A 9,025-nucleotide genomic window follows, 5' to 3' on the forward strand; every position below is an offset into this window, starting at 1 on the left:
AAGCCTGCCTTTTTCAGTTTGATTCAGTATCATGAAAGGACTCACTGGAGAGAAACGTTATGAATGTAAGAAATGTGAGAAAGCCTTCCGATCTACCTCACACCTTCAAATACATGGAAGGACCCACTAGACAAAAACGCTATGAATATAAGCAACACATAGATATTGCTGACTGGCAGGTTCTGGGTCCATGTGTCACATGACACTTTTGTTTTACATTTCTTATTGCCTGGTGTTGACTTGGTACTGAGATGGTAATAAAGAGATTCTCTAGGTTGGGTGTGGTGGCTCATGCCTGTAGTCCCAGCACTTTGCACTCCAGCCTGAACAACAAGAGTGAGTCTCCGTCTCAAAAAAAAAAAAAAAAAAAGGGAGATTCTAAATGTTTCTTTTACATTACTGATTTGAACTAGCCGGGCATGGTGGCGCATGCCTGTAATCCCAGCTACTCGGGAGACTAAGGCAGGAGAATCGCTTGAACCTGGGAGGGGGAGATTGTGTTGAGCCAGGATTGCCCATTGCACTCCAGCCTGGGCAACAAAAGTGAAACTCCATTTAAAAAAAAAAAAAAGAGAGAATAAAAATGAGTTTGATTTAGAATTCCAACTGAGGACTATAGAGCAATATCCATAACCTAGGAGCAGTTTTGTCTCACTGCTCCCACACAGTATTTTAGTTCAGCTCATGTACAGAGGGTGAGGATTCATTATGTGAAAAATCACATCTAAGTTTGGGTGCAAGAGTACATCTGGACATAGTTCAGAGAGGCAAAATCACTAACACCATCAGATATTATCTTATGTGTTGTGAAATTAGCTAATTCCTCAGACCAAACCCTGGGCACAGGCATCTGGGATTACTGGCATGCATCTGCCACCATGCCCAGCTAATGTTTTTTTTTTTTTTTTTTTTTTTTTTTGAGATGGAATCTCACTCTGTCATCAGGCTGTAGTACAGTGGTGCGATCCCAGTTCACTGCAACCTCTGACTCCCAGGTTCAAACAATTCTGCCTCAGTCTCCCGAGTAGCTGAGATTTCAGGGGTGCCACCTTGTAACCTCTGACTCCCAGGTTCAAATAATTCTCCTGCCTCAGCCTCCTGAGTAGCTGAGATTACAGGGGTGCCACCATGCCCCGCTAATTTTTTGTATTTTTAGTAGAGATGGGGTTTCACTGTTGTTCAGGATGGTCTTGATCTCCTGACTTCATGATCCACCCACCTTGGCCTCCCAAAGTGCTGAGATTACAGGTGCGAGCCACTGTGCCTTACCTCATGGTTCTTTATTTTAAATAATAACTTTATAATCTTGCTTAACTATACTTTTGAGTGTTACACTTTTCTTTCCTGATCTATGTCCAAAACAGAAGTCTCAATAACATGTAAAGATGCAGTGTATTAAGCAAAAGTGGAAGATATGAGGCTATTTCAGATAGATTCATATGCTGCAATCTTGCAGTGGTGTATGGTTAACATAGGAAAATTAGGCCATTGGGGTGACTTAGCTCAGGTTGTGCTAATGAAACGCCATGGGCTGAGTTTCTCAATCAGCAGACTTTTCTTTTTACATTTCTGCAGCATGAGCTATCTAAAATCTAGCTGCCGGGCAGTATGATTCCCAGTGAGCACCAAGTTCCTGACTGGGATATAGACACCTTGCTATACCCTCACGTGGAAGAAAGAGTGAGTGTTTTCTCCCTCTTCATTGGAAATCACTAATGTCATCGTGAGAGTCCAACCTTGTGACCTTATGTAACCCAAATTATTTCCTGAAGTGCTCATCTTCAAATGCCATCATGTTGCAGTATAGATTCAAAGTATGAATTTGGTGGGGGACTAAATTCAATACACAGTAAGGGCTACAAGAAAGAAGTTCCTAGAAGAGGCTCTGGGCCCATACATGCAGATAAGGCTGTATAGACTGCCAGATGGTGAGCATGTTCAACAGAGGTATAATTTTAGAGTGCCAGAGAGAAGTCACAGATAGCTATATACTAGCATTCAGGGGCCAGCCATAGTGGCTTATGCCTGTAATCCTAGTTTTCTGGGAGGCCGAGGCGGACAGATCACTTAAGGTCAGGAGTTTGACACCAGCCTGGCCAGTATGGTGAAACCCTGTCTCTACTAAAAATACAAAAAATTAGCCAGGCATGGTGGCACATGCCTTAGTCCCACCTACTCGGAAGGATGAGACATGAGCATCTCTTGAACCCAGGAGGTGGAGGTTGCAGTAAGCCAAGATTGCATCACTACATTCCAGCCTGGGCGACAAGAGTGACACTGTCTCAGAAAAAAAGCCAGGGGCGGTGGCTTACATCTGTAATCCCAGCATTTTGGGAAGCCAAGGTGGGCAGATGACCTGAGATCGGGAGTTCCAGACCAGCCTGACCAACATGGTGAAACCCTGTCTCTACTAAAAATACAAAAGTTAGCTGGGCGTGGTGGTAGGCGTCTCTAATCGCAGCTATTCGGGAGGCTGAAGGCAGGAGAATTGCTTGAACCCAGGAGGCGGAGACTGCAGTGAGCTGACATCGTGCCATTGCATTCCAGCCTTGGCAACAAGAGTGAAACTCCATCTAAAAAAAAAGTCAAAACCAACCAAACAAAAGCATGTAGAAAATAAACTGATACCAGGCACACTACATAGAAAATAATGAGAAAGGCTGGACATGGTAGCTCATGCCTATAATCCCAGCACTTTGGGAGGCCAAGGCGGGCAGATCACCTGAGACTGGGAGTTCGAGACCAGCCTGACCAACATGGGGAAACCCCATCCCTAATAAAAATACAAAATTAGTCGGGTGTGGTGGCATAGGCCTGTAATCCCAACTACTCGCTCGGGAGGCTGAGGCAGGAGAATTGCTTGAACCCAAGAGAAGCAATTGTGGTGAGAAGAGATTGTGTCACTTCATTCCAACCTGGCGACAGAGCAAGACTCTCAAAAAAAAAGAAAAAAATAGGGCCAGGTGCGGTGGCTCACACCTGTAATCCCAACACTTTAGGAGGCCAAGGCAGGTGGATCATGAGGTCAAGAGATGGAGACTATCCTGGTCAACATGGTGAAACCCTGTCTCTACTAAAAATACAAAAATTAGCTGGGCATGGTGGCACGCGCCTGTAGTCCCAGCTACTCAGGAGGCTGAGGCAGGAGAATTGCTTGAACCCAGGAGGCGGAGGTTGCGGTGAGCTGAGATCACGCCATTGCACTCCAGCCTAGGTAATGAGCGAAACTCCGTCTCAAGAAAAAAAAAAAAATAATAATAATAATGAAAATAGGGCTGTGAGAATGGAAACAATGCTTTTTAGCAACCACAATCTCAGTGGAAGCTATGAATTAGAAATTTTTTTAATTTCTTTTTTTTAATCATCTAGCCCAAAATGTCAAAATTAGAAATTCTTAAGGCTGGGCACAGTGGTTTGCTTCTGTAATCACAACACTTTGGGAGGCCCAGGAAGCTGGATTGCTTAAGCTCAGGAGTGTTTTTTGTTTTTTTTTTTGAGATGGAGTTTCACTGTTGTTACCCAGACTGGAGTTCAATGGCACAATCTCGGTTCATCGCAACCTCCGCCTCCTGGGTTCAAGCAATTCTCCCGCCTCAGCCTCCCGAGTAGCTGGGACTACAGGCACACACCACCATGCCCAGCTAAGTTTTGTATTTTTAGTAGAGACGGGGTTTCACCTTGTTGACCAGGATGGTCTCAATCTTTTGACCTTGTGATCCACCTGCCCTGGCCTCCCAAAGTGCTGGGATTATAGGCATGAGCCACCGCACCTGGCCAAGCTCAGGAGTTTGAGACCAGCCTGGGTAACATGGTGAAACCCTGTCTCTCTACAAAAAATACAAAAATTAGCTGGGTGTGGTGGGGTGCACCTGTAGTCCCAGTTACTTAGGAGGCCAAGGTGGGAGGATGGCTTAAGCCTAGAAGGCAAAGGTTGCAGTGAGCAGAGATCACACCACTGCTCTTCAGCCTGGGCAAATTAACCAGCCTGTCTCATTTAAAAAAAAAAAAAAGTTATTTTATGATTGGAACTATGTCTTCAACATCTTTCTTGCCACACACTTTAAAAAGCTATTCAGCGAACACTGGAGAAATGAGCATGCCAAAACTTGTCATGAGACAACATCTGAGTCTGAACACACCTAGAAACTTAAGCTTATTTACCTTATGAATGAACATACCATATATATCCTTTATTCAGACATGATACCCATGAAAAAAATGGTAAGGTGCTTTGAAAACTTATGCTGGAATGGAGGCAGTGGCTGACACCTGTAATCCCAGCACTTTGGGAGGCCAAGGTGGGCAGATCACTGGAGATCAGGAGTTGGAGACCAGCCTGGCTAAAATGGTGAATGAAACACCGTCTCTACTAAAAATACAAAACAATTAGTCATGGCGCTAGACGCCTGTAATCCCAGCTACTTGGGAGGCTGAGGCAGGAGAATCGATTGAACCTGGAAGGCGGAGTTTGCAATGAGCCTGGGCGACAAGAGTGAAACCCCTTCTAAAGAAAACATAAAAACTTATGGTGGGACAAAAGTCACAATCAAGGACTGAATTTGGGAAACTAGAACATATGCTCAGATAATTTTTTTTCCTTGAGACAGAGTCTCGTCCTCTTGCACAGGCTGGAGTGCAGTGGTGCAGTCTTGGCTCACTGCAACCTGTGCCTCCCAGATTCAAGTGATTCTCCTGTCTCAGCATCCTGAGTAGCTGGGACTACAGGTATGTGTCATCACACCTGACTAATTTTTGTATTTTTAGTAGAGACAGTGTTTTGCCATGTTGGACAGGCTGATCTCAAACTCCTGATCTCTGGTGATCTGCCTGCCTTGGCCTCCCAAAGTGCTGGGATTACAGGCACGAGCCACCACAACCAGCCTGGTCAGATAATTTCTGAGACAGTTTTATACCTTTTATGAGGATAGGTAACCTTGGCACCAGGGACCAGTTTCATGGAAGAAAATTTTTTCACAGAATGGGGCAGGAAGATGGTTTTTGGATGAAACTTCCAACTGAGATCATCAGGCATTAGATTCTCATAAGGAGTATGCAACCTAGATCCTTCACATGTGCAGTTCACAACAGGGCTCTCGCCCCTATGAAAATCTAATGCCGTTGCTGCTATGACAGGAGGCAGAGTTTAGGAAATAATGTTCACTCAGCTCGGCCTACCTCCTACCAGGCTACGGGCAGGTATCCGTCTGTAGCCTGAGGTTTGGGGACACATTACTTAGTGGACACGCAGGTAGTGTTCAGTGCAGAATGGATGGCTTGTTTGCTGTGTGAGAAAATCCTCCACATACTTGGTCACAAAGGCATCGTATTATGTGAATGCACAGGAAAAGCATTTTGAGATTTTCCACTTTAGTGTGTGGATGTTAATGCCACCCTCACCATAAGAGGAAGTTTTATTGACTTTGCTTTTATCAAAGAAAATGGCTCAAAGAACTTACCCAGAGTATTTTTTTTTTTTGAGATAGGGTCTTGCTCTGTTGCCCAGGCTAGAGTCCAATGCACAGTCTCAGCTCATTTCAACCTCCACTTGCTGGGTTGAAGTGATTCTCCTGCTTCAGACTCCCAAGTAGCTGGGATTACAGGCACATGCCACCATGCCTGGCTAATTTTTATACTTTTAGTAGAGACAGTTTCACCATGTTGGACAGGCTGGTCTTGAACTCTTGACCTCAAGTAATCCGTCTGCCTTGGCCTCTGAAAGTGCTGGGATTACAGGCATGAGCCACTGTGCCTGGCCCCTGGAATATTTTTTAACATAGGGTATAACCATTGGTGAAAATAAAGGTAAAATTTTTAAAAACAAAAAATAAAGGTAACACTTAAATTTGGACTCATTTAGATGGTATAAGTTTTCTACCTTGTTAAGACAACAATCAACTCTGTGAACCTTGATTGGATTTTCCAGATTCTGACAAGCATGTTGAAACACACCAAATGAAATAGGAATAATGGGTTAGAGAGTGTGCCCTTGAATTTCAAGTTGGGGTGCAGGGGGGAAGACAGTACCCTGAGGAGGTGACATTTGTACTGAGAACCAAAATGATGTATTAGTATAGGAAGTCAGAGGAGCGGATTCTGGGAAGATGGCAGAATACGAAGTATCAAACAGAAACTGTAGGAACCCCCTCCCCCCCCTTTTTTTTTAAGACAGAGTTTCGCTCTTGTTGTCCAGGCTGGAGTGCAGTGGTGTGATCTTGGCTCACCACAACCTTTGCCTCCTGGGTTCAAGCGATTCTCCTGCCTCAGCTTCCTGAGTAGTTGGGATTTCAGGCATGCACCACCATGCCCGGCTAATTTTGTATTTCTAGTAGAAACAGGGTTTCTCCATGCTCCGGCTGGTCTCAAACTCCCAACCTCAGGTGATCCGGCCACCTTGGCCTAAAGTGTTGGGATTACAGGCATGAGCCACTGAGCCCACCCAGGAAGCCATTTTTGTGTACTGAATTCCTCTACTGGGCCCTCAGAAACCAGACCAACCCCTATCATTAGGAAATTACATCTAGACAATTGTCATTGCCCCATACATTACAAAGAATGTTCAATAAACAATGGTTTGAGAAGTGAGCACAGTCCAATCTTTGGGTAAGCCAGGTAGAGATGTAAAAAAAAAACCAACAAACGAAAACTGTCCTTAGCAAACCAAGTTTTCTTTTTCTTTTTTTTGAGATGGAGTCTTGCTCCATCACCCAGTCTGGAGCGCAATGGCGCAGTCTTGGCTCACTGCAACTGCCATCTCCCAGGTTCAAGCAATTCTCCTGCCTCAGCCTCCTGAGTAGCTGGGATTAGAGGCATCCACCAGCACGCCTGGCCAATTTTTGTATTTTCAGTAGAGACAGGGTTTCACCATGTTGGCCAGGCTGGTCTCAAACTCCTGACCTCGTGATCTGCCCACCTCACATCCCAAAGTGCTGGGATTACAGTTGTGAGCCACAGCGCCCAGCCAGCAAATCAAGTTCTGTGGTCACATGATGTTTGAGGCAGTTCTGCATATCCTAAGAAGGTCTTATTGGAGTTGTTGTGTATCTCTGCCAAGAGATTACTGCACAGCAGAGGTCATTATTCCAACTCTGTGCCATTTAATTGTTCACCAGCTGCCACAGGTCTATCTGTGTACACCTGAGTTGCTTGAGTGATTTTCAAGAAACGAATTCAACTTTCATTGCAGCGTTGAATTTTTCTATATACCTTTTATTGATTATTTTGACCATTGGCTGACCAATATCATAAGTGAAAGATTTAAAAGGCCTAGAGGAGCCAGGCATGGTGGCTCATGCCTGTGATCCCAGCACTTTGGGAGGCCGAGGCAGACAGATCACCTGAGGCCAGGAGTTTGAGACTAGTCTGGACAACATGGTGAAACCCCAATTCTACTGAAAACACAAAAATTAACTGGGCATGGTGGTGCTCGCCTATAGTCCCAGCTACTTGGGAGGTTGAGACATGAGAATGGCTTAAACCCAGGAAGAGGAGGTTGCAGTGAGCGGAGATCGTGCTACTGCAATCCAGCCTAGGCAACAGAGCGAGACTCTGTATCTAAAAAAAGGCCTATAGGAAGGAAAGTAAATGTAAATAATGTGAAAAACAATATAACTTCACATTTGAAATATATAATTTTTAGAAATAAAACTTAGCGATGCTGCAAAATAAACTGAGGACTGTAATTGTATAAATTACAAGCTTCTGAGAAAAACCACATTTTCAACCTAAATACACTGATCTTAGAGGATTTTTCCTTTGCTTTTCGACCTTGTTTTATGAAAAAGTACAAAAATAAGACATGAATAGTCAAAAGAAGAATTTCAGCTGGGCATGATGGCTCACGCTTGTAATCCCAGCACTTTAGGAGGCCAAGGCAGGTGAATCATTTGAGGTCAGGAGTTCAAAACCAGCATGATCAACATGGTGAAACCCCTCTCTACTAAAAATATAAAAATTAGCCAGGCATGGTGGCAGGCACTTGTAATCCCAGCTACTTGGGAGGCTGGGGCAGGAGAATTGCTTGAACCCAGGAGGCAGAGGTTGCAGTGAGCCAAGATCAGACCACTGCACTCCACCCTGGGTGACACAGCAAGACTCCATCTCAAAAACCAAAAAGAATTTTCGTATCTCACAAATCAAGGTATTTTCCAAGTCATCACACATAGTTAAGGTTTGGCCAGTGATTTTTCTGTGTCTGCTGGGACCTGGAGTTTTACTCTAGGGAGACTCAAATAAGCATTTGTGAAGAGGAACACCCTTGGCACCTTAAAAGAAATGGATTGGCTGAGGCGGGTGGATCACGAGGTCAAGAGATCGAGACCAACATGGTGAAACCCCGTCTCTACTAAAAATACAAAAAATTAGCTGGGCATGGTGGCATGCGCCTGTAATCCCAGCTACTCGGGAGGCTGAGGCGGGAGAATTGCCTGAACCCAAGAGGCGGAGGTTGCAGTGAGCCAAGATCGCGCCATTGCACTCCAGCCTGGGTAACAAGAGCGAAACTCTGTCTCAAAAAAAAAAAAAAGAAGTGAATGTATATATTTTAACTGAGTTGTGTTATGGTAAACAATGTCTATACATTGTAGGGAATATATCAGGATTTAGAGAATAGCATGGCAAAAACCGGTCCAGAAGTCTGATGGTTGGCTTCCCTTCACCAGAAGGCTGAGTCTTCTGCCACTGAATAGACACGTCATACACCTGCAACGGGGGATGATGCTCCTCAGTGACCATGATGGATCAATACAAAAATAACTAATTCTTTAACCATGTCTTGAAATGTGACAGAAGAAAACATTTATTTATTTTTTTCTTTTTTTGAGACAGAGTTTCGCTCTTGTTACCCAGGCTGGAGTGCAATGGCGCAATCTCTGCTCACCGCAATCTCTGCCTCCTGGGTTCAAGCAATTCTCCTGCCTCAGCCTCCTGAGTAGCTGGGATTACAGGCACGCACCACCATGGCCAGCTAATTTTTTGTATTTTTAGTAGAAATGGGGTTTCACCATGTTGACCAGGATGGTCTCGATCT

The 9,025-nt window shown here is 44.5% G+C and overlaps 1 long non-coding RNA gene across 2 annotated transcripts in view; it reads left to right on the plus strand.

Annotated features, from left to right (window-relative positions):
- LOC118150261 (uncharacterized) overlaps nucleotides 1–9,025 on the plus strand; it is a 36,666-nt gene that overhangs the window by 3,614 nt on the left and 24,027 nt on the right. For both annotated transcript variants that reach the window (XR_004738310.3, XR_013531073.1), the window contains exon 3: nucleotides 1,576–1,680. This is a non-coding gene — a long non-coding RNA (uncharacterized LOC118150261). The remainder of the gene's footprint in view (nucleotides 1–1,575; nucleotides 1,681–9,025) is intronic.

Source organism: Callithrix jacchus, chromosome 22 (genome assembly GCF_049354715.1).
Source record: "Callithrix jacchus isolate 240 chromosome 22, calJac240_pri, whole genome shotgun sequence".
NCBI classification, from domain to species: domain Eukaryota; kingdom Metazoa; phylum Chordata; class Mammalia; order Primates; family Cebidae; genus Callithrix; species Callithrix jacchus.